At 36.7% G+C, this 25,293-nt stretch overlaps 1 protein-coding gene across 7 annotated transcripts in view; it reads right to left on the bottom strand.

Annotated features, from left to right (window-relative positions):
- Positions 1 to 25,293, bottom strand: part of PDE1A (phosphodiesterase 1A) — a 183,596-nt gene that overhangs the window by 98,721 nt on the left and 59,582 nt on the right. Inside the window, exons 1-2 of one of the 7 annotated variants that reach the window (XR_010832196.1) lie at positions 18,712 to 19,504; positions 3,061 to 3,154 (exon numbers count right to left, since the gene is read on the bottom strand). The exons of 5 other annotated variants lie outside the window; for them this stretch is intronic. The gene's annotated coding sequence lies outside the window, so the exon portion shown is untranslated. Of the gene's footprint in view, positions 1 to 3,060; positions 3,155 to 18,711; positions 19,505 to 25,293 lie in introns of those variants that run through there. One more of the 7 variants, XR_010832195.1, reaches the window with a different exon arrangement.

Here is a 25,293-nt window from a genome sequence, read left to right as displayed (position 1 = left end):
CTCATTCTACTTTTGACAGCATGTGGATGAACTCCTTTACCTAGCTAGAGGTACAGAGAATTAAATCTAGATTTGTGAAGCTGCAACAATGGGCTTTATACTGTCAGACAGAGGTTTAGGACTGAAGACAGTTTTTCTTACCACTAATCATTGTTTGCATTTTTGCAAAAAGATATGTTAAACACAATGTGTTCCTGTTCAGATCTGATGTTTCACACATGGTCTTTCTTGATGTAATTTGGATATGTCTGGTCAGATACAGTTTTGGTAACACCTGAATGCTCTGGCTTTTCAGAAAAGAAAAAAAAAAGTGTAATTAATAGCCCTTGTAACAGCTGTTTATCACATTGCCAGAAACATTTCCTATGCATCCGTATCACTGATATCATTAATATCTGGTAACTGACATAATTGAGCAGTCTTATCCCATTGGTGTGAATATCAAACTACCTAGCATTTTACCTTACTTTATTAAGCCATGGGATAGTTTTCCATAGGAACTGGTATATAGGTTAGTTAAGTTCATTGAATAAGCCATTAAAATCATACACTACATACAAAAGCATCAGGTTAGTCCTGGTTACCTAGTAAGTCACTTTCCATGTAGGAATACCCAGTTTGCAGGATTCTGTCATTCAGAGAACCCGATCACCAAAAGATTAGTAGTTAAGGCAGTTAGAAATACAACTTTACTTTTCATGTTGCTGAGTTCCCTGCACATGGAGACTGCAGTAATGAAGGAAGGACTTCTTTACAGAAATACCCAGACCAACATGTTCAACATCTTCATTCATCACAGACAGAAAGCACCCTTAGCAAGTTTGCAGACAGTACAAAATTGGGAGTGTTTGATAAGACAGATGGTTGTGCTGCCCTTCAGTGGGAGCTTAAGAAGCTGGAAAAATGGGCAAATATGAATCTCATGAAGTTTATATCATAGGGAAAGGCAAAGACCTTTACCTGGGGATGAATACCCCCATGCACCAGTACAGACTGGAGACCAACTGGCTAGAAAGCAGTTTGACAGGAAAAAAAAAAATGGGAGTCCTGGTGGACAAGTTGAACATCATACAGTGCCGTACACTTATGGTAAAGAAGACCGACAACCTTCTAGGCTGCGTTAGGAGAAGCAAGCATTGGCAGCAGCTTGGAAGTGATCCTTCCTCCCTACTCAGCCATGGTGAGACATACCTGGAGTGTTATGTCCAGTTCTGGGCTCCCCAGTACACAGAGGCATGGACATACTGGAGTGAGTTCAGCAATGGGACACAGAGATGATTAAAGGACTGAAGCACCTGTTGCACAGAGATTGAGAGCCTACCTAAGATATTTCTGACAACATGTTCCCAATTGCCTCTTGATGGTGGAGATCTGACTCTGATATCATTATATGAAAATCCTTAAGCTAAATTATAAAGCTTTATTATTATTTTTTCAGTAAAAACTGTAATCCTTAAAGAACTCTCTCTCACACTGATGAATGACTGATGCTTGTTACAATGGATGTGAGAAAATACTGAATCAGCACAAAGTGCCTTCAGTGATGTTATGTTTACAAGCTGAGCATAATTAATTAAGATCTTAAAATTTCCTCAGGCCCTAATGAAATTAGTCTGTAAAGGGGGTCCAGGAATCCTATGTTGGAGTGTATAGAAAAATTACAGTTGGACTTTTACATATGGAAGAGATTAAAGCTACTGCTGTTCTGACTTTTTGCTCACTGCTTGTAACAGCAGAAAGTCCAGCAGAGGCAAGTAAAGAACTGTTCACGTGAAGGCCCAAACTAATGGCAATCTACTCTCTTGGAGACTGGCAGTAAAGGATCTGCTGCTTGCCAAAGGAATTTGGCCATGTCCAACAATTCTTCATTGATGGGTAAAGCCATCCATCTAGGCACAGATGTGTGCAATACATTCAACACTGTAAGGATTTTCCTGGATTGCTTCCACATAGATGTCAGGCAACTTTTCTCATAAGATCTTGGAAGGATTTGTAATCATCTGGGATAAAAGAGCATGATTAAAGGATGTCTGGCTCGGCTGGTGATGACAAATATACTGGCATCTGCTATTCCTCCTCCTGAAAATTCCCTTCCAAGGGAACCAGATCAGTAACAGTCTGAGCAATAGGAGGAATAAATATATCTTTCATGGTCTTTGTGGTGAAACCTTATGGAGTTTTGAGATACCCCATGGTGGTACCAAAAAGAGGTATCACTTGAGGAGCTGAGGCCCAGGCAGAAGGATCCCTGTAAGGAGGAAATTAAGAATGTCTGGTGTAGGGAACTACAGAGAGACAAGATCCATGTGGTTTGGAGTAGAAAGTCTCTCTGCTGCCTTGAAAATCTGATGAGGAAGAAGAACATTTCTTTTGAAAATGGTACAGCATTGTGATGATATCTAGATCCTTTGGAAGGTGCCAAGAGAGGCACTAAAACTAAAACTAAAACATGGGAGAGTCCAATAACAGTGTGTAACAAATCTCTGTTCTGCGCCACATACTGTTAGAAGGCTGTTTAATAAATAAGTTTAATTAGAATTATCCATTGATAAGTTTTTTTTTAACTAAAAAATTAATTTTAATTGCGATTTTAATTACTAAAACCTGACAAAAAGATTCATATAATTGAAATGATAGTCATTGAGCTAAGTTAAAATGTAGTTATTTAACTCAGTGATAAAGACATTAGCCCATGAGCCATAAAATTGGAATTGGTTTTTTCCTAGTGGATATTTAATACAAAGTGGTAAAATATAAAAAGAAGACACTATGAAGCCAAGCCCAAAATACCTTCTGATCCACAGACTATGTTTTTATTTCAGGTTAAATAGTTCATTTTGAACTAAGTGATATTTGCTTCATTTTGTTTGAGTGACTGAATCTCATAAATCTCACCATTTTTGTTGAGCCCTTAAATAAACAGATACATATACATGTACACATGTATCATAACGGATAAGCAGCCAAACATGAGTTATTTTAGTATTATAGCAAAAAAGAGCAAATTCCAGATTGAGATGCTTAACAAGGGAATCCTAAGTAGACGTAGAAGTGATATACCTCTGCACTTGGTACTGGTGGGATCAGCACTGTAATACTGCAGTCCAACCACATGTTCATAATTCAAGGAAGATTTAGAAATCTGGATATAAAACTGGAGAGAAAAGCAATAAATATAAGTGAATGGATGTTTTACGGTAAAACATCTGGAGTTTAAACTATATAAATAAAAATAGAGCCAATTTAGAATTCCTAGGACAGAATTTACAACATCTCAGAAAGGGACAAATATATATATATATATATATATATATAAGAAAAAAAGTACTGCAATCCAGCAATCCAGCAAGTTTATATAAGTGAGTCAAATGAAGTTTAAATTTGAGAAAATAACACAAGATACCTTAACAATGAAAGCCATTAAGCATTAAAACAATTTACAAAAAGGTGTGGTAGAATTTCTATCACCGATCATTTTACCTTTATGTTTTTCTGGAATATGTAATTTATTTAATAAATGCAACTGAATTTGAAGCAGAGAATTGTTCTGAGTATCTATATGTACACTGCTAAGTGTGAAGGCAATACAGGTTAATACAGTAATCCTTTCTTGGTTTTAAAACCCATTACGTATAAATTAAAACAAGACTAGTATTTAGTTAGAAATAATAAAGAAATGAATATATGATCATTAAGCCATTCCTGTCATTTGTCTGCTTTGTTCACTGCAAATTACTGTATAAAGAATGTTCTGAAATAACTGATTCTTATACTTGGAGCAGTCAACAATCTCTAAAGCCATTTTCCATTTTTTACATTTCCTGCATACTATGAGATTGTAATATTCAGTTTCCTTCTGCAATTTATCATCTGATATTGAAATACTGTATTATGTAAATTATAAAGATAACATTCACAATATTATACAGACTATTTCTCAATTGGTCTTCATGCAGAACAGCATTAATCCTGAAAGATGTATAACTCAGCAGGTGGACTAAGGGTTCTGTAAAGTAACACAATAGAGCTTTAAAATTAAAATAATAGTTTTAACTATTATAATAATTCAATCAACAGTAGTTCTCTATATCACATTTACTCAAACTTCTCATAGAATCATGGAATTGTGGAATATCCTTAGTTGGAAGGGACCCACAAGGACTGTCGAATCCAACTCCTGGCTCCACACAGGACCACCCAAAAACCAGACCATCACTCTGAGAGTGTTGTCCAAATGCTCCTTAAACTCTGGCAGGCCCAGTGCTGTGACCATTGCCCTGGGGAACCTGTCCCAGTGCCCGACGACCCTCTGGGTGCAGAACCTTCCCCTAACACCCAGCCTGACCCTCCCCTGTCCCAGCCCCATGCCGTTCCCTCGGGTCCTGTCGCTGTCCCCAGAGAGCAGAGCTCAGCGCCTGCCCCTCCGCTCCCCTCGTGAGGGAGCTGCAGGCCGCCATGAGGCCTCCCCTCAGCCTCCTCGGCCCTGGACTGAACAAACCCAGTGACTTCAGCTACTCCACATACGTCTTGCTCTCTAGACTCTTCACCATCCTCAAAGCCCTCCTTTGGACAGACTTTTGACTACTTTCCCTTAAACAGAAAAATTTACAATTATGTCCAGGTTGTTTAAATTTTCTTTACATTCTGATTTCTTACAAATACGATTCTTTTTCTGCACATGCAATTTGACCATCATCCCATATACTGCAGAAGTCTTAATGTTTTACTTTTAATTAGTAGAAGAATTGGATTAAAAATAACACTGTGTTTAATCCAAATCAGTGTTGGGTAGGCTGTTCATCTTCTATGGGCTAATACTGTGAAACCCTAACTGTCAAATACAGTGTTTTCTTATGTGCAGTCTCACTGATTTCATTAGACCTCTCATAATGACTACCCATGGGCACAATTATTTGCAGGATCACATCTTTACTTAGTAAAGAAACACCATCAAAGGATAGTCAGGAAAAAATATGGATATAATGAAGTCAATCCCTTTTACCAAACCAGTCTGCAAGATTCTATAAATGCATACTTGGCAGTCTCAGAAGGGCGCTTTGCATGGAAGTTTCAAACATCTGTGCTGCAGCCTAAGTACCACATTAGTGAATCTCTTCAGGATCCATACAACATCTTAGGACAGTGATGATAGCAATCCAATTTATCCAGTCACACTTTGCTCTGTGAATATTCATTATACAAAATCAGGAGAGTTTATTGCATGAGAAAGAAAACTGTTGCTGTAAAAGAGCACTTGTAGAACAGTAGGTGTGCTTTTAAACTTATCTACGCTGGTTATCAGTACCTTGAGCCATTTAAACATGAGGAATTTGTGAGGTACGTTATCCATGCTCTTTGCTTACTGCTTGGATTTTATCTAATTTCATAAAAGAAACTAAACTGGACACTTCTCTAGAGAGTCTTCAGGGTGGTTAATACATTTTGCTTTACCCCTGAATTTTTTCACATCTTATTTACCAGCACAATAGATAAAAATCTTTGTTCAGTGAGTTTGTTCATTGTAAAGCTTACTTGGAGTCCTTTTCTACCTTTAAACAAGAGGTGGTAACTCACGGCTTTTTTGCCCATGTAAGCAGTTCTTTCAGTTCAAGTCAAACTGATTAAATTCAACCTCTTTTGGCAATTACTTAAATTTCTAATTTCTTTGCAGTGAAACGAAAGAGAAGCTGCTGCTAAGATGCTTCCTCTGGGAGCTGACACCTAATAGCTAAAACACAATAAAGACCACACAGTAAAAACATAACTTTTTGACTACAGGCCTGGTTCTCCCTTTTTGCTTATACTCAGTCCTGATCTAGTTTTTCCACCCAATAGGCTATAATTAACATATACCAGTTTGTGATGTGCAATATAATGTATGGTAAGATGTTTGGTCTTGATGTTTGGATGCTGGGAGACAAATTGAGTTTACCTGCTAAATTTACCTGTAGACAGTAGTCACAGAAGTAGGTATTTCACTTGTTATTTCAGATTGTACAGAGGGGAAGAATTAGAGTGTGTGGAAAGCAAAATGATGTCAACACCACTATCTCTTCGTTAGTCTGCATCTAGTAATTCCTGGCCCACAAAACAATCTTGACACTGGGGATATCCACGCTGGTCCTGATAACCAGACTGCATTCCTGCCAAAGAAAACTGGGCAGAAGCATCACCCACTCTGGGATGTCTGCCAAAGAAGTACCTCCATATTTCAGGAAAGCTGCAGGAGAGCATGGTTTAAGTGTGAAATTTACACAAACAAAGGACTTCTTCAACACAGACACATCCAGGACTGAAGAAATCAGCTAAATGGGAAGAATGCAGTTACACCAGCAGCCGCATAAGAAGACTGGCCACTGTGTACTTACATAGCTGTGCTCTACTCTTAGTGCAAGTCCTCTATCCACCAAGATCCCAAATCTGCTATCAAGAGGAGTGATTCCCACTGGTGAGAGAAGAATTCACGCCTCACTCTTCTGCTAGGAGGAGTCTGTGCAAGTCAGTGGTCAAAAACTGTTCTGCCTGGGGCACATGATCAATTTTGTTCTTGCTGCTGCTCATCCATAGTTACTGGTGGCACTGACAGACACAATCCTCATAGCAGCAAAGCGATCAATGGCACAGCAAGAGTGCTAACTCTTACTTCCAGCTGAAGCTAAGGGCCCAAAAGAGATAAACAAATATAAGAAATAAATATAGGGCCTTTGCTAAAAGGTAGCTCTATTAAATGACAACAGGGAGCAAATAATGAAGCAAATTTACAGAAAATTACCAAGATGAGGAAGAACAGAAATTGCCAAAAGCACACAAAGATAATGAAACAAGAACTCAATTTTTTTTAGTAAAATAATATGAAAACATATTATGAAAAAAAATCAGTAAAAAATAACTGAGATTCCCAGAGAGAAACAGATCACATAGTTAATAAAACATTTTAAAGGAGCATACATGTTTTAAAAAGTAATAAAATATAGTCAAAGCTAATTTGTACTAAGCAAATCCTGTCAAACCTCTTTAATTTTCTTCTTTGCTAGACTAACTGGTCTAGTGTGTAAGAAGGAAGTGTTTTTGTAATATAATGACTTAATAAACTCTTTCCTGCTATCCTAATGAGACATTCTCATAAAGAAAGTAAGGAAATATAATTTTGATGAAACTACCTAAAATGAGGATATGTCTGGTTGAATAAACAATTACGAATAGTTCACTGCCACAGAAAGAGCACAATTCAAGTGGTATCATAAGATACCAGCTCAAATCAACTGCATATTCTCTTGGATAGAGACATAAAGCTCGGTGATAAGAGTTTGTGAACATGACCAGAATAGGTGAAGTTGCAAGTACCTAGGAGGTTAGATAAAAGTTTCATTTGAAGAAATTCTTCTTATTACATGAAATAACATTTAATAGAGACAATTGAAAAATGCTATAGAAAGGAGATGGAGACACTTGATGAGGCAGCAGTAACACCGAAAATGATATGGAAATTATCTTGGGAATGATATCATGACTAAGAAGGGATAATAGCATAAAAAAACAAGTCTTGCTGATATAAAAAAGAGTTGCTTCGATTTTGAGACACATTCATTTTTCTCTCAACTAACACCTATATAATTTTTTACTGGAATAATCTGTCCATTTGGAGGAATTATACTTTGAAGAAAGCTGTAGACATACCACAAAGGAAAAGGAAACAATAAAACCCAGACATTAAGGAAAATTCACCTGAAGAGAAATACTGAAGAACTGGATTGGTTTTGTCAAACAAAGAGAAGACTGAAAGCCAGAGAGGTAAACACGCAAAAAAGTTCCTAATAAGAAGCTGATGACAAAGTATTCCTCCATATACTGAGGAGAGAAAGAAGCAATCTTTTCAATAGCTTTGGGCATTTTTTTCCTGCAGATCTCACTGTAGTGCACATACACTGAGAGACCATGCAAGAAAGCTACGTCCTGTCATGGAAGCAGCCAGTAGCAGGATGGAGTTCAGGCTGGGCTAGGAAATACTCTTCTAGATTCCTTAGAAAAGCTTTATGTAGTGTGGTACATTAGGTAACAGAGTCATTAAAGGCGTTTGGTTTTTTTGGTTTTTTGTGGTTTGTTTGTTTGTTTGTTTGTTTGTTTTGTTTTGTTTTTACATTCCAGGAGGGTGGAATGTAGATGGGGAGACCTGGTAACATAACAACAGTACATTTTAATTGGGCCCCTGAAGGGGCAATCATTCTGACTAGATCAGTCTTGCTGAACATTGTTTAAAATCTATATGCATTTTTATGGGGATTTGGTTGTTTCTGCTTTTTGTTGTTGTTGTTCAAAACAACAAGAAAATTCTGTTAATTATTTAGAAATACCACCCCCGCTATTCAAGTATAATGTTTGTTTATTTAAATTTTAATTTTTATGAACCATGTCATTATAGCGTTGAAATCCTTTCTCCAGCATTAAGGAAGCTATTAATTCTGGTTCACAGAAATGTTTAAACAATTTCTTTTAATTGTCCATTATCAACAGTGAAGGTTAGTGCAATACATTAGTTTTACACCAATGCGTTTTACTTGGTTTGCATAATACAAACATTCCAGTTAATGTGTATCCAAAGCCTCGAGAAGACATCATTACATTTCAAATGAGAGGTTAGCAAGACCTATTATTCCAGTGCTGAAAACTGGATTGCCTAAAGTAAGGGGATTAATAATTTAAGATAGATCAGCTCAGCACAAAACATCTCTCCATTTCTGCTACCAGGAGACCAAACTAATTTCCTCCAAAAATACAGATGTTTACCCATAAAGTGTATAACAACCACCATGGTGTGGTTAGAGCTGCATGCTTTAAGCTCTGAATGTAGACTGAAAACCTTAGAGCTCCAACAATCAGAATAGCAATACAGAAGAATCAAGCTGACTTAATTTCTCTATGTCAGGCAGTGTTTCTAACACTAGTTGCAGGCCTGGAGGAAGGCCGTGTGTCGGCATTTCTGGTGATCAGGAAATTGCTTTACTTACTTTTTGCAAACTCAAAAAAAAAAAAAAAAAAAAAGGATCTGCTTCCTAAGTGGATTTTTCAGATCACTGTTTCATTGAAGTACTTTGCAGAATCAGACACTTTTAACAATATTAACGAGAAACATTACAAAGCTCACTCATGCCAGTTGGAAAATGACTTAACTACTAATCTTGTTGTAATGTCTCCTGAATTCATCATTAACCTTGGAAACGTTTCCCTAGAAGTAGAACAAAACAGCACGCTAGCTAGCAGTATCCCAACCAGAATATCAAGACAATATTACATATTTAATATATTTCACCAGTCACTATCGGTAGTCTACCTACAGATAACATGGAGTAATTAACACAATTTATGTTGTGGTATATTAGGGGTGAGTAAGCATGTAAGACTGCAAATGACCACGCTCTCATTAATTTCTCTGTCAGCTCACCACCTGCTTGTCTTTGCATTTCCACATCCCTCATTATATTCTATATTACTCATTCTCTTTCTCTTTTAATTTTGCCTTCACTTCTTTATTATCCACTTTTCTATTTTTTTTTCTTTTTTTTTTGCTTCACATCATCTCTGCACATCTTCTCATCACCCATTCTCATTCTCAATTCCACAACCTCTTATCCAACTTCTCAGTGTACTTCTGCCACTAAAGCCACTCATTAAATCATAAATGATCTCCAGTTTTGGATTTTTTTAATCCATTATATTCCATCCCTTATGTAGCCTTACCAGTATCTACATACTTGTGGACTTTCTCTCTCCTTTTTCCTCCTTGTTTTTCCATGTATTTTCTCCTCTGAATAATAACAGATTCTTCCCACCAGTAGGTCTTTGTGACCTTTCCTACCCAAGATCCTCTGCTTCCTTATATATTCAACCCAATCATCAAGCTCAATTCTAGTGCTGACGTCCTATCTTTAAACTCCTGACACTTCATCTGCATCTGTGGAGGTGTCTGTAGCATCTGTCTTTGGCAAAAAAAAAAAAAAAAAAAAAAAAAAAAAAAAAAAAAAGGTAGCTAGGTAGCTGGATAACAGTAGGAGCGAGAGTGTAAGTAGTGTGTGTGGATGGGATGCATAAAACTCTCTGGAAGGATGTTTTCACAAAACTGTTGATGTCAAAGAGGGAGATGACCATCAGCTACAGGAATTCACCAGGGAATTATGGAGAGACTTCTGAAATAAAAAAGGAGTCAGTTTAAAAGAGGTATAAGGGAAATACAGAAATTTGGAGCAGCATAGAGACATCTTGGAGTGGCTAAAGCCACATTCAAAACCCAGTTTGATGCTGACAGAAGTCACCACGCAGCCACCAGGTGAGCTTGAAGCACCTCAGCAGCGTGCATCCCAGCAGCAACAGGCACACACAGCACTGCAGAAACCTCCACTGCAAGGTGCATGGAGGTAGGAGAACGAGATTCATGTCCTCACTTGCTCACACCAGCCCTGATCCTCCCACTTGTCCAGTTTCCTATGTCATTCCCCAACAATTTTTGGTTTGTTACAACTATGTGCAAGCTCATGTATATGAGTTAGGGTATTAACTAAGGATAGAGGAACGGAACTGCTTGCATTAGCCAACTTAGCATCTGTAGATGGTCCTGTATTGCACATGAAGCCTTTGTTATCTCCACTACCTCCTGCTGAATTTCACGTTTTCAAGCTGTGAGTAAAATCAGATTTCCAGAAAAGAATATGAGAGAAAATGACATTGATTCAAATGTAGTGTTGTAATGGCCAACTTCTTAACAAAGAATATACCATTAAGTCCATTTTTGTACACTAGCAGCTTAGCTCAGAAAACCACAGCTTTACACCAATGCAACCTATGGATTTGATGACCGTCTATCATGGTCATCAAAATTCACATTTTTAAAACAATTTTAAAATCACACTTGAGAGCAGAATCCTAGTAATATTTTGGGATAACAGTTCCAAAGATTTGTGTAAACTGTTTCTCAGACTCTCTTTTGGTTTTGTTAATTTACTTTGTCATTATTGCCTCATAGGCACCATAGGCATTTTCAAAAGTTAAAAATACTTAAAATGTAACTCTTCTAAATGCCTTGCCAAATCCTGTTTTCACTTTCACATGCATTTATAAAGTAAACCATCATAGTCATGATTCTTAGGTGGGCAGACAGTTTGCATCATTTTTTCTATTATCTGCTTATCTACCTACCTAAAAGACGAAATATTGAAGAATTAAAATGAATGCTTGCAAGAGCTGGCTAAATGGAAAATTAAACATTTCAAAAACCAAGATTCCCATAATGTCCAATAATAAACAGAGTATTGGCTTGGATTGTTCTTTGCTATTCTCTCCTGGTTTGGAAATCAACTTTTAATAACATTATCTGATAACAACTTAAGGACTGGCAAGAATATTCTACACACAGAATACACTAATATATTAAATCTACAACAGGAAAATAAATAAATAAATAAATAAATAAATAGATGTTTAAAACATGGTAACTTCCAGACATAGCCAGTTCTCATTCTCATATTTAATGCAGATAATTACCAGGCAGATTAATGAACAAACACTAATGAACATCTCAACACAATACAATGACCAGGCCCATCGTACATGGTTCTGCTCGTGGGTGAGTCAGGACTCCTTTTGCTTCAAGTACACTTATGTGCACACAGGATGCTTGGAAACCCAGAAAGTCAGCATAGTCTGTTTTTAAAACTGATGGGCATGAGATTCCTGTGATCTAGCCAGGATTATGCTGGAAGCTGTTTCATCTTGTTTGACAGAAGCAGCTGTTTAAAACCTGCATAAAGGAAGCCCACCTCCCTTCTTTGCTGCAGCTTCTCTCCACAGCAAGTTCCCATCCTAGTCTATCCTAGACGTGGAGGCAAGAGAACCACCTCTGTTCTGGTCCCTGACCCCAGCCAGGTGCCAAGCCATGTTTCAGCGCAGCCTTCTGCCTGCCACAGAAACAAATTCAAAACTCTGCTTTTACCACATGGAAAACCTGCTTATTTTTAAAAAATACAAGAGAGGACACTTCCTCTGCTGACTCATTAAGTTTGCTTCACAGAGCTGCTGCACTGGCAGAGCTGCAGTTTTCATTCACAGGCGCTTGTATGTGGATACAAAGGATGTTAAACTGAGACAAAATGGGTACTCAGTACTCTGTGGCAAGTGTAGGAACCAATGCCATGAGAAAGCAGGAATGAGTACTCTTAAACTATACCAGGCAACGTTAGCCTATGACTCTCCAGAAAATGCATGGATAATGCAAAGGAGAAGTAAAAATAATGGTCTCCCACCACACCAAAGGCTGCAAGTTCTGTGAGGCAGAAGAATGACTCTTACCTTGTGCTACAACTCCTTTTCCCACCAATTTGAAAATTTCTGCTAATCTGTGATGTGGGACAGTGCATGTCTGTCTACCACTACCACTTACAATGCTTCTTCTTCACTCGTGGGCCTTGTCACAAACATGTGGAGAGCTCAGCATAACAGAGCCACTAGCTCTGATGAAACATATTTCCAATACAATGTATTCACAATGCCAGGACTCCTTGTGCTTGCACTTACAGCTTAATTCTTTAAATCTGCCTTCAGAATATGTCAATTCCACCCTAAAAAGAATTATGTTATCACTTCTGATTATTCAGAGAAAAATAAGGAAAAAAGTTCCCCACCAGGGAAAAGCAGAATTCCACCTCATATCTCAGCAGAATTCAATTTCTTTCCTGCCTCCCATCTTCTCAATTCTTTAGGATATGCAAAAAAATTCACTGTCTTCTTTCTCTTCCACTGTTGCTTTCTCTGCTTGAAGTACCGTTCTGTTGAAGTACTGTCAGTTCTGTTTCTTCAGGGATACTAGAAGTTCCTCTCTTCCCTTCTTAACTCCCCCAAAATGCAACTAGCCATGCATGATCTGCCGCTGCTCTTCTGCTACTATCCGAAAAATTGACTCCTTTTAATCCTAGTGGAGGCATAGCCTGACTTTTGTGCGAATGTCCTTTCAAACCTTGCACTAGATAATGACACTTTAATTCCAACCAAAAGAAAGTCTACAGTCAAAACTGTTGTTAAATCAGTTCTTGATTAAGTATGAATAAAGCGAAAGCTCTAATAAGAAGCATGAGATATGATGCAAAACTGGTTTTCATATGGTATTTTCCTTAGAGTGCGAAACCCAGAGAAGAACAAAACTGGATACACAACAATACAGAGCAGAATGCTTAAATAAAGAAGCGTGCTCTCATTAATGAACTGTCTTAAGTTATACTTTAGTACACAAAAAGTTGTACTTCAATACAAAAAAATAAATAAATAAATAAATAAATAAATGGTTCTAATCCATCAAATCTTTTGTTTTCTACTGTCAAAAGTACAAAAATAAATAGTCCTCTTCACAACTCAGTTTTCAAAACCAGCTGGGATTTCCCCCATCACTTCAACAGCAATCTAGACTATCATTACTGTGATGACTATAAAAGTTCTCCCAACTTCCTATCTCAATCTGGTGATTGCCAAGCTATCTCTACCATATAGTATGTTTTGCTGTAAGAGCAGATGTTTCTGTCCTCTCAATCCTCCTCCCAATGCCCAGTTTTTCTGTGATTACTTTTTATGTTAACCTCTTTCTCATTCCAGTTTCTAAGTTAAATCTTTTAAGGTACTGCCATTTAAAAACAACTGTTGTTTAAACCAATACACAACAACATAATATTTGGGTATTTACCCATCAATATAACCATTACAGCCACACAGAAGAGGCAGAAGCAAGCATGTAGGCAGAAAATACCTTCAGCAATATCACCAATGAGATGGCCATGGTTAAGCACTGTATATAACCTTGCAGAAGGTGCAGCAAACTTTGCTGTTAGGGCAAAGGGAAATCAAGAAACCAACTGTGATGTCAGGGTTTTCTTGTGGAACTGTGCTTTTACATTCCAGCCTTTCTTTAAAGTAAGAAGCAAAAGATGATGACATCTTCTCTTCCCTTCCCACCTTCCTCCTACACCATTGGAATAAATTATCACTCATTAAATTAATATGCTACATTAATTTACAATTAAGCGATCACTAGCAATAATGATATATAATGTACATTCATAGTAATTGTAGTGCACAATTCAACATAAACCTGGCAAAGTTTTCCATATATCTGCTTATTCTCTACACACGAGGAATAAGGATAATAATTTGGACCCATTGAAGACCACTACTAATAAAGAGAGAAAACAAACTTTTTTTTTTTTACAACCTTTTAAACCACTATATAGCTTTAAGGTCTACTAATTTCTAGGTTGCCTACTGTTACAACCATTTCCTTTTCACTGAGATACATCCTTTTCATGTGATATTCTGATTTTGTGCCTACTCCATGGACACTAATTGAGAAGGTGCAAGAACCATTTATGCTCCTGTAAAACACGAGGATACCTGTTCAGTACATATTATATTGAAGTCATAGTGTAAAAAGAGTAAACTATAAATCACAAATAAGAAAAAAAAAAAATACCATTCTTATATATCAGAATGTGTTTGTTTGTACTTGGAAAACTCCTGAATATTTTGAGCTTCCAGGAAAAAAATAAATAAATAAATAAAAAGAGAGGGCATTACACTGATGGTTATTTTTTGCTAGAAAATACTTGTCAGTATATTTTTTCCATAGAAGAAGAGTCTGCCAAAAAGTTGTAATGTCTAGAAGTCACAGAACGTGCTGTTTCTATATTTTACTATACTACATGTAAATGAAAAATAAAGTTACTGGTATAGATTATTCTTATTCCACAAATGATGGCAGTATAAATATTTTGTAGAAACCTGGTCTTTGTAAACATACGCAATATACTGCACAGCCCTCACCTGGCATCACCTATGTGCCCTGCAGTGGTGTAAGAATCATGCTGGAACAGCTTCTGCCAGCGGATTACAGTAAGATTCAGGATCCAGTTTTTGGAGCTGATTTTATCATAAAACAAAATAACAAATCAGACTTTTTTATTTATGGAACTAGAAGTAAGAGACCAAATGATTGGACTGGGTCATTTTCTTAGTAAAAGAGGAGATAAAGTTACAGAGAGATCTAGTCTAGTTAATTGCAATTAATACAACGTCCATAATATATAGTGAACAAAGATAATGGAACAACAGCAACAGTACAAGAAGCTTCTATCATAGGCAGACACCATATTAAAGATAGTAGTAGAGCTCCCTGAAGAGTTAGAAAACAAGTGTTTTTCCACCCTTGTTCTCTCCCAAAAAGCAGGAGAAAGAACACCATGAACACTATTTTTCCACAGAAAATGTGACAAACAGAGAACAGAAGAGAGAAGTATTTTGAAGCTAATGTATTAATATTTTTAAAAACACATTAAATCAAAGTTATACAGCAAAGAAAAATTCATTGCTATTATCCAGCTACAGTTGATCAGGAAATCTCAAAAGGCCATGGATTTCTTGAAATAATTCCAGGTTTTCTTGGATCCCACTAAGGCAGTTACCAGAAGAACAACTTTTCTTATGACACTCTGATTCTTTTGCTTCCATTCACAGTGAAGACAAAGAAGACCAAAGTCACAAAAAACAACAAAAAGCAGACTGGAGTGTAGAAAAGCATTAGCTTCAGTGTAAGCATTGACTAACGATTGTGGAAATTCTTATGTTAATAGAAATCACATAAATCTGAGAACTAAAACACTTATTATGTCATCTAATCTATGCAGTTGGCAGGAAAGGATTTGTTTCCTAAAGCATATTTTATATGGCTTTATTCAGTCCAATTTTAAATGGCAGAGCTATGAAGCTCCCACTGCATTCTTTGAGAAAGCTGATTTGTTTATTGTTTGAATTAATTTGACCATTTCCAGTTATAGCAAATATGCTCAAGATGCTGGTCTTAATAAAAATACGGAATGTCCTCAGTAATTTATGTTAGCATTAAAATAGCTAGTGAATATCCAAGCTATGAGCTCTGTTGAATTATCTTCGCATATAACAGGCTGATATTTTGATATTAACAAAGGCAGGAATCTCTAAGTATTTAGCAGTTGGGTTCTGATGCAATTACAAAATTTCATCCAAATTGATGTGATTTAGTAATACTTCTATATGATTCATAAGCTTGGCTTTTTTACACAGCTATATTTCTGAATGAATTTTTTAGTTAATTCGTAGCGCAACTAGGTTGGAAATATCAGAAGTTACACTTCTTTCACAGCATTTTTATATTATTACCTCTTCATGAATTCAGGATTTAACAAAAAAAAAAAAAAAAGAGTGTGAAATAACTTTTTTATTATTGATTTCCACATCTGAAAATATAGTACTTATCATACTCTTACACAAAGGATTGGTAACATGGAAGGTAACATTTACAATAGATCCTCAGTCTGGTGTTTGTTTGTTTTTTTTGTTACTGGAAAGGCAACTCAAACAAAAGCATATATCCACTGTAAATGTACCTTGCTAAGGAAGATACTCACAGGTACTTAAGTTCTGATATAGCTCCCAAGAAAGACTTGATTTTTTTAGTGTACATCTAAAATTACTTTTGGCTGTATATACAGATTACACTCACACATATACACACGCACACACTTATATATGGGCAATTTGATATTTTCTTCTTTTTTTGTGGGAAAAAATATCATCTGAACTGCAGATTCAGTTACTTCAAAGTAAGGTTTGCACCCAGTAAAACCATACTACTTACATGGGAAGAAAATTACAGGATTAAAAGGACTGAGGCTAAATCTTCACAATATGTGTGTAAGAGCACTATTTCACTGGAGAATATTTTCCAAAGTCAGAAGGAAAATGAACTTTAAAAAAATCATCTGCTTAATGTACTATGATAGCATCTGTATTTACTGTACATGATACGATCTTTATGGCATACGGAGATTGTCTTTCTGTTTGAGCTGCCTAAAATATTGTGCTGGTCTCGACCTTGGAAATGTTTCTTAAGCATTTACTGTACTATAACAGAGATCTTTTGCCAGAAGAGTCACTGCAGAGCCGTGGGCTCTTAGGGGGCTTTCCATATTAGGGGCTTTCTTGCTCTGGATTAAGCATGCCAGCAATAGTTAGTTGCTGCTCTGTATTTAAAACTGATTTGCAGGAATGAATTGGGTAAGAAATGTTGAAATTTCTTGTATTTCATTGAATTAAGCTTACAACCACGAGACAATTTAGGGAGATATCCATTAAGAAAACTTTTGCAAACTATCCAGTGCTACATGAGCTACAGCAGATTTCTGAACACATCAGGAAATATGCACTTCACCCGCAATTCTAATGGCCCCAAAAGACTGTGAAGAATGTGCTTTTATAATAATTTTTTAAAGGTTACAGTTTATTGGATAGTTATCATTGATCCTTTAAAAATGGTTACAGATGTTTAAACAGAAATATAGTGAACTAAACTATTAATTTCAGTCAACAGCTTTCTACAAAATAACGTCTTAGCCCCACTTTATTAAAGCAAAGTGCAATACATTTCATTTAATTTCTGATATAAATTACATAGCAAATCCACACAGGACTTTCCAATATAAGGTTAGCATTTAGGCCATTTCATTCCTGTAATAACCTTTTAATCTCTGTATTCCCTTTCTGCACCATAACTGTACACTACTGAAAGACTTCTCCCCAGGTAGCAGAACATAATCCTGGCATGGCTACCTGAGTTTACTCTGAAGTTGAAATGCCAGCCATTACTGTAATCTCATAATATATGACATCAGTAGTGGCCATCCAATAAATAACAAACCTGTATTTGCTCTGGGACCATCTATAATCTTATATTTATTTGTCATATAAACACTGTGGTTTCAATATCCTACTGGTCATCCAGTAAGAGTTGGAGTTTTGTTGAAGATGTCACTAGCCATAAAAAGAAGTGTGAACTATTGCAGGTATATTTAATCCTATGGCCAATGAAACCTTACTAGTAGTTAGAGAAATATTATTTCCCATGCAAGATCACTTAGTCTGAAGCTAGCAGTGGCCAAAGGAAATAAAGGGGTATGCTTTAGTAAAAGATAAATAAAATAAATCTAGTCCTGATTTGTAAAAAGAAATTTACAATTGACATTAAAATATAAAATAATCAGAAACTTATTTCATGGATCAAAATCACATATGTAGGAGGCAGTGAAGATCCACCTCACAAAACTTCCAACTTGTTACTCTTTAAACATGAGCTTTTCCTATCAGAAGAGTCTTGTGAATTAGTTATATTTTAATCCCTTGGCTGTATGTCCCAGCAAGCAAGTTCCTTTACTCTATAAGGCGCATCATTTCAAATACGAAAACTCTGCCACCCAGACATAGTCAACTAAACCAACCAAGACTCATGTTCCACATTTAAACAGTTTTATAATTCCAGAATACACTGAGGGACTGCAGAGCTGTAGGAAAACAAAACAAAACACGCGCACCAAAAAAAAAAAAAAAGTTTCAAGAGCTATGTTGCTCCTCTTTCATAATAAAGGCAATCCCCCACAAAACTATAGAAAATGTAGATGACAGAAAGAAAAATCTGCAAAGTCCCCATACAAGGAGAAAAAATATAATCTGACCACCAAAATTATCTAATAGTATTTAACATTAAACTCTTTTTCTTGAGCAATTTTTTGTGTGTTCGCATATGAACTTTAAGCTAACAAATAGGATGTAAAGTTCATAATGTCTTCAGTTCAAAGAAACAGTAGCATCACTTACCTAAAGATTGGTCTTTGGAGATGCTTTTTCTTGATTGTAACACAATCATCCATTTAAAGACGGAAAAAAGACTTCTTCCAGCAAATAACTCCAAAAAGACCAGGGAGTAACCAGGAAACTTGGTCTTAGCTACTGTGCTGCAGAGAGCACACAGAACGATATTTTGGTGCTGGGGGAAGCCTCCCTCCCTCTTTCTGACAGTTGAGCAGAAAAGGGCCATAGAGGCCACATAAGACAGGCACGTCCGTGCACCAGCAGACCTTACAGGCTGAGCAAAACTGGAGTCAAGTTGATCGAAGCACAGAGTTGTACTGGATTCCTTTCAACTGTGCAGGAAAAAAGGGGAGCTTTGCCAAGTGCTACCCAGGTAAAAATGTTTTAGATTATTCCAGCCATGAGAGCACTTCTTACACATGCTGGTCAAAGTCTTAAATGCAGAGTCACTCTCTCCCTCGCTCTTTAAAACACACTGTTCCAAGGCTCAACTTGTTTTTCTTCAAAATAAAAGTTGTGCAGCTGTTTCAGCATTCCCATGCGAGTACCTTCAGAAAGTTTGTTCTGGTAAAAGAACTGTATACAAATTAATGAAGACGGATGGATCTGGTCTGTGAGGCTGGCTCCACTTCAAGAGATTGTAATTATTTTACAATCTGGCTTTTATTCACTCTGGATGATGTGTGGCTATAGCTATGTAAATTAAAGCACTGCTCATAATTTTTAGCATTCATAACCTAATAACCTAGAGTTGGCTGAAGCAGAATATGGTGTTTGCAGCTGGTAGTACCATAACTACATAAAACAAACCAATGCTATGTGAGTGAAGAAAACAAAGCTGACCAAGTTCAGATAGTGACAGTAGCAAACTGTTACTGTTTGCAAGATAAGATTTCAACAGAGATTCAAAGTCAAGAGCTTACTCTGACATCACGCTGACATAAATCAGGAAGAATTCAACCGCAGCAAACAGAGGCTGTAACGAAAGCTTCAAGGCAGGAGCAGGACTGTGGTTCTCGTGGGACTGGTCATGAGTGGTTCAGGTGAGATACCATTTCCCAGGCACCTCGAGGGGTCCATAATAAAGTGGTGCTGGCAAAGGTCTTGATGCGAAACATGAAACCCAGCCAGAGGAGCAGAAAGCAAGCAGCGAGCACTCACCCGCGTGCAGCTGGCTGCACAGCACCCTGGCACTGCATGCCCCCTCCTGCGGAGGAGGGAAAGGACCCACCACAGTGGTTCCTTCCCTGTGATCCCATTTCATTCCAGCTTAACTCTCAAAAAGCACTTACTATGTGCTAGGTAACGTTTCTGATATGTGACAAGCAGGATCAGGAAGGCTGGGAGTCTTTTGCAACTGCAGTATTGGTTGGAGGCAGAGCAGAAGAGTGGTAAATTTACACAGTTAAGAGTATAATACTGGCATTATCAAATTAAGCATGAGGGACACTAAATCTGAAAAAAAAAAAAGACAAAAAAAGGTAATACTGAGATGTGACTTAGGCTGTACTTGACTAAGCAAATTCATACTACATTATCCACAAATTATGAATTTCACCAAATTTCCATGAAATAATGATACATAACAATCAGGGAGATAACCAATATCCTGGTAATATGCACTTTCACATGGGAAAATTTAGGAGATTAGCAGATTCTACTGAAACAGGTAAAATATCTTCCTAGATCTAATATATGTTGCTTATAGAACATCATGATAGTGCAAAGTTTGGTTAGCCTGAAACTGATCCCCACACTACATGAAACTATTTCCATGACACAACCACTGAGCAATTATCTAAAGAAAAATGGTCAAGACAGCCATCACCAGCTATTTATTGTTGATTCAGTTTTACCCTGCCCCACTTTTTATTTCTACTCCTTTGAGAAGTAGACAGAATTACACCTTCATCAAGACAACTATCTTTATCAGATCACAGGTTCATTTTTGTCAGGATCTTGAAGGATCTGAGGATCTTTCTTCAACAATATGCAGTGTTCAGAGTGCTGTCATATTTTAAAAGCCTTTCATGTAGTCATGTTCTTTCTTATTCTTGCCTGCCAAGATTCACATTTCTTTTCATGCAGTTTTCCTGCTCTGGCTTTCAGCTTTTCAAAATAATTTGCTGCTTTTTGAAGCATGTTCACTCACCATCTATAGAGAAAGCTGCAAATCACAAAGAAATTTATCTTTTCTTTCTGTTTCGTATTATGTGCATAGGATTGCTGTACTTAGGTTATTCAGAGAGATTTCATGTAGCTCAGCATGATGATCTTGGTATCTTCTGAGAGTTTCAAGGGAAAAAAAAGATCTTCAAATCCTCAGTGAGTGCTATACCGAATATGTTTTTCCATTGAACTCCCCAACCTTTCATCTAGCAGTTTTACCAGTCCCCAAACTAGTACACATCTTAACAATATTTTTTTCTGGGCCTAGTCCAATGAACATTGTTGTTCATGGGACTTCCATTCAAGCATGGCACTGAAAAAAGTACTGTTTGGGGGAGCTGAAATTCCTGCAGTGTAATTACTTCGGCTACAAGGAATTTGAGAGCTGTTAAAAAAAGGCAGGGAAGGAAAATGTGAATATTAAATGACAACAGAACTTTGTTTTAATTGGATAGTTTTTCATCTTCCAAACAGCCTTTTTTTGTCCACTTAGAGTTTTCATTCAACACAGCAACAAGTCACAGAATTTTTCCATATAATATTCAGAAATCAGCTCTACTTGTTGAATGAGTATGCGCACAAATTCTTCAAAAAGTGCATTAAAAAAGGTATGACAGGTTAATTAGACTGTATGAAGCTTGAGTCCAACTAAGATGACTCCTGCATTGTTCAGTTGAAAAATCAATATATAGAATATAGAATGTAACTTTTTGTAGATTTCAGTATTGGATAATCCAGCAGTGATCTTAATCAATATATTGATCATGCAGAGATATTAATCAAGGATATACCTGTACCAGATACACTGAATGAAGGCATTTTTATTAGAATGAGGAAGTATCCTGCTTGAAAACACAACAGCAATTTTTAAAAGTCCTCTATAGATAATATACATCATATTTTCTAGCTTCATACTAATCCTTTCAGAGGTAATTAGAATGGTAAAAATCTGTTTAACTGATGCCCTAGAGATCTCTTATTTAATTTCCCAACACTGGATGAAAGTCAAGCAGAAAACTCCTGAATTGTTTTCCAATGTATTTTCCCATTGTTGTTGCTATTGTTTGCCCATCACAACCAATGACTATTCTTTCTAAATGATGCAAGCTATTTTTACTTCATCTCCCAAGCACATATTCATGTGAAAGCAGACTTTTTCGACTAAAAGCATATAATACTTTACCACTCACAAAAACAGAGCTTCACCAACATCAAGATTTGTAACTACAGTTAAATTTTGATGTCTAGTACTATTTCTCAATCCAAAAGATTACATGTGAGCTAGAACCCAAACTATTTTACTCTACTTGTTTTAATGTCACATTTTTCTCATTGATCTGTAGCTCTTTGCCAGAAGTCTAGAAATATAATTATTTTTCCTACTGTAATTTCAAATCTGTTGGCAATTAAGATGGTAACTAAGAGGTTTGACATTTAAAGCTTTAATCCATTACATGCCATAATCTGTGTTCTGCTTCCATAATAAAGCAAGGGGTCAGAAATCTTCCCCTGCTCAAGAGGAAGCAAGAGAACAAGTGGAGAGATAAGTTTCATGCATCCGTTTATTTTATGGACTAATTAAGTAGTGAAGAAAAAAGGAAGACAACTACTTCTACATACTTCTCTCTTTACCTTTTTGAAATGTACAGGTTTGAAATATAAAAATCTAAAATGGGACTTATGCCCAGAATGCTATTTTATTTTTCAGTACAGTACCTGGCTGCAGTTCACTGTTTAAGATGTTTGTAAAGCAATTAAATCACTAAGTATGAAGATTATTTTTTTTTTTACAGTAGGAAATCAGTGTATCTTGTGCATCTCCTAACAAGATTTACATTTAGGTACTTATATTGGATTAAATCCACTCTGTAAAGGCAGGTAGAGCATTCCTTATGCATAAGAAACTAGAGGGAGTGATGTGAAATCTACCTATGCCGTCACCGTCACATTGTCAAGGAAGACTGTTTTCCAAGGCTTTCTGCAAGACAGAATAGCTGGTACAGGTTCTTTGTAATGGTGTGGGGAATATATCTCTCAGCACCCGTTTTGCCTACTTCAAGTTCACATGCAGGCTCTCCTGTTCTGACACTATTGAGCCAATAAAATCACCCAGCTGTCTGATGTCTTGTACTGTTCCCAGACACTGGTTAAATTCTATAGGAGATGCTGTGATTGCCTGCCACAAAAAGGTTGAACTTTATCACAAACTCATCATGCTTAATTTAGAATAGTACCTACAAAAACTGCATTTGTATAATGGTTTAAGAGCTAAATTATAGTTACCCACATTCTCCTTATAGCTACCCATATTCCCCAGCACAGTTCATCCCATCATGGATCAGGCTGAATGCTTTTTCTCTCAACAGTTCTGTGAGGTTTGCATTAAGCTGATTGCACTCTGTGTACATAAATGTGTAGGACAGCCTCAATTTATTTCTTTGTGTTGACGTCAGCAAAACCCACTCTGGAACTTAACCTAATGACTTCGCCAGGCTTGAAAAACTAGAGAGTACTGGAGATAACTGTGACTCATTCAGAGTACAGATAGAAAAGTTGGCAAACATTGCTGGATCTATCATAGTGCATGTGGTAAAGCTCTGTGCAAACAGTTATGCAGGTCTTTAAAATCTGGCTTCCCTTTTCACTCCTCATAAGTAAGAATATTTATAAAATTGTGTTATTCTCTCTTGCTTTCCCTGTTTATATGCACACACAAACTGAGCAGAGACTTACGTCAATGCCATCACACAGATTAATTTCCCTGCTGAGACTTTTCTGCTTAGACTAGAGCACAGTAACTTGGTTTAAGAAGCTTCCCAGTTCTTCTCTTTTGCTATTATATTTTTCTACATCTTAAGTCTTGAGCAAATCAGTGGTACTTTTGCACAGAAGAATATCTCCACAAGTTTTCTTCACAAACAGGATCTGGCATTTTGTGGGAGGAAGTTCATCTTCTACAAGCCTCTGGGTCTCAGCCTGATATTTTCCCGGAGTATCTGACTGGTCCCTTCATTTTTCAGGCTTTCTTTGGATGTAGCCAGTCATCTTCTGCAATACTACAGAAGATGACTTTCTCTGCTACTGCAGGAGCACCTCGAGGAGACTCACCCAGCATGTCTTAAAAATCAAATAGTGTCTGTCAAAGTCTGTCAATAGTGTCTGCTCTCTTCATTGACTAGACATTTAAGAAGCTAGTTTAGACTAAAGGACAGGTTCATTGAAAATTATAATACATCGAACTTGTATTGTCATTTCACTAAGGTGGGAGCATTAGTTAATCTTCAAAGTAACTGAAGTGACAAAGTATCCTGCACCACTATGAAGAAGGATGGTGTCTAGAATCCCCCTACATGACCATGAATGAAGAAATATCTATCATTTTTTTCTGATCAAAAGATAACAGAATAGTAGTTGGAAGGAGAAGCAGACTAACCAGTTGTTGAAGTACATGCTGCAGCTCTGCAGCATGAGGAACAGGAGCCAGAATACAGACTGAGCAACATGATATGAAATGCATACCTATAGACAGATAGACATACAAACAAATACATCCATATAGATACCCATGATATATAGACATCTATCTATAAATAGATACTGAAACTCAACAGTTCCGGGGAATTAATACCAAAAAATACAAATACCAATGTCTCACAAAACATTGATTCTCCAGATCAATATAACTCTTCTGAAGTACTTGACCAGTATCACAGGTATTTTGTTTTGATTCTACCTGATATTACTAGGATGTTATACTTGGTATCTTTAGTGGAGAGGAAGGGAAGGGGGGGGAGGGGAAATGAGAAGGAGAGGAAGGGAAATGTAAAGAAATTCCTTTGGGATATATGATGCTAAATTAGTGCTGAGATACACAAGTCAAAACATGGCATTTTTTGGTTTTGAGCCAGTGCAATATTATTGTTGGCCACAGATGATGAAAATTCAATTTCTATTGGAAAACACTGTAATTGATGTGCTTTGAGTTTCCTAAATGTATACATATAATGACAACCATATAACAGACAATAGAGCAACTTCAGACTTACACACTATAATTTTTTAAGGGAGTAAAAGGGATATAAAATGCCAAGGGACTTAGTACAGATGGGCTACAGAATATCAAGTAATTATTTTTTTTTTAAGTTATTGCCTTAAATATATGTGACAGTATAAATATTCAGAACAATCTTTAAGGATAGGAAAAATAGGTTGGAACAATCTCCAAAATAATATGAAAAGGATAACATGAGTAACTGTGGCATACGTTAGGAATGGCTATTGGCCAGTGTCAAGATCATGACCAAAAGAATTTATCTGCTAAACAGCAGCTCTCCATGGAAAATATATGGCCGTTTAATAGGACAGACTGTGCTAAAAAGAATCAGAAGAGACATGCTACATTGTGGATGCTTTTTCCTT

This window comes from Anser cygnoides, chromosome 6, assembly GCF_040182565.1.
Source record: "Anser cygnoides isolate HZ-2024a breed goose chromosome 6, Taihu_goose_T2T_genome, whole genome shotgun sequence".
Classification (NCBI taxonomy): Eukaryota; Metazoa; Chordata; class Aves; order Anseriformes; family Anatidae; genus Anser; species Anser cygnoides.
The sequence above is the reverse complement of the archived record's forward strand: the minus strand, read 5'-3'. Positions and strand labels throughout refer to the sequence as shown.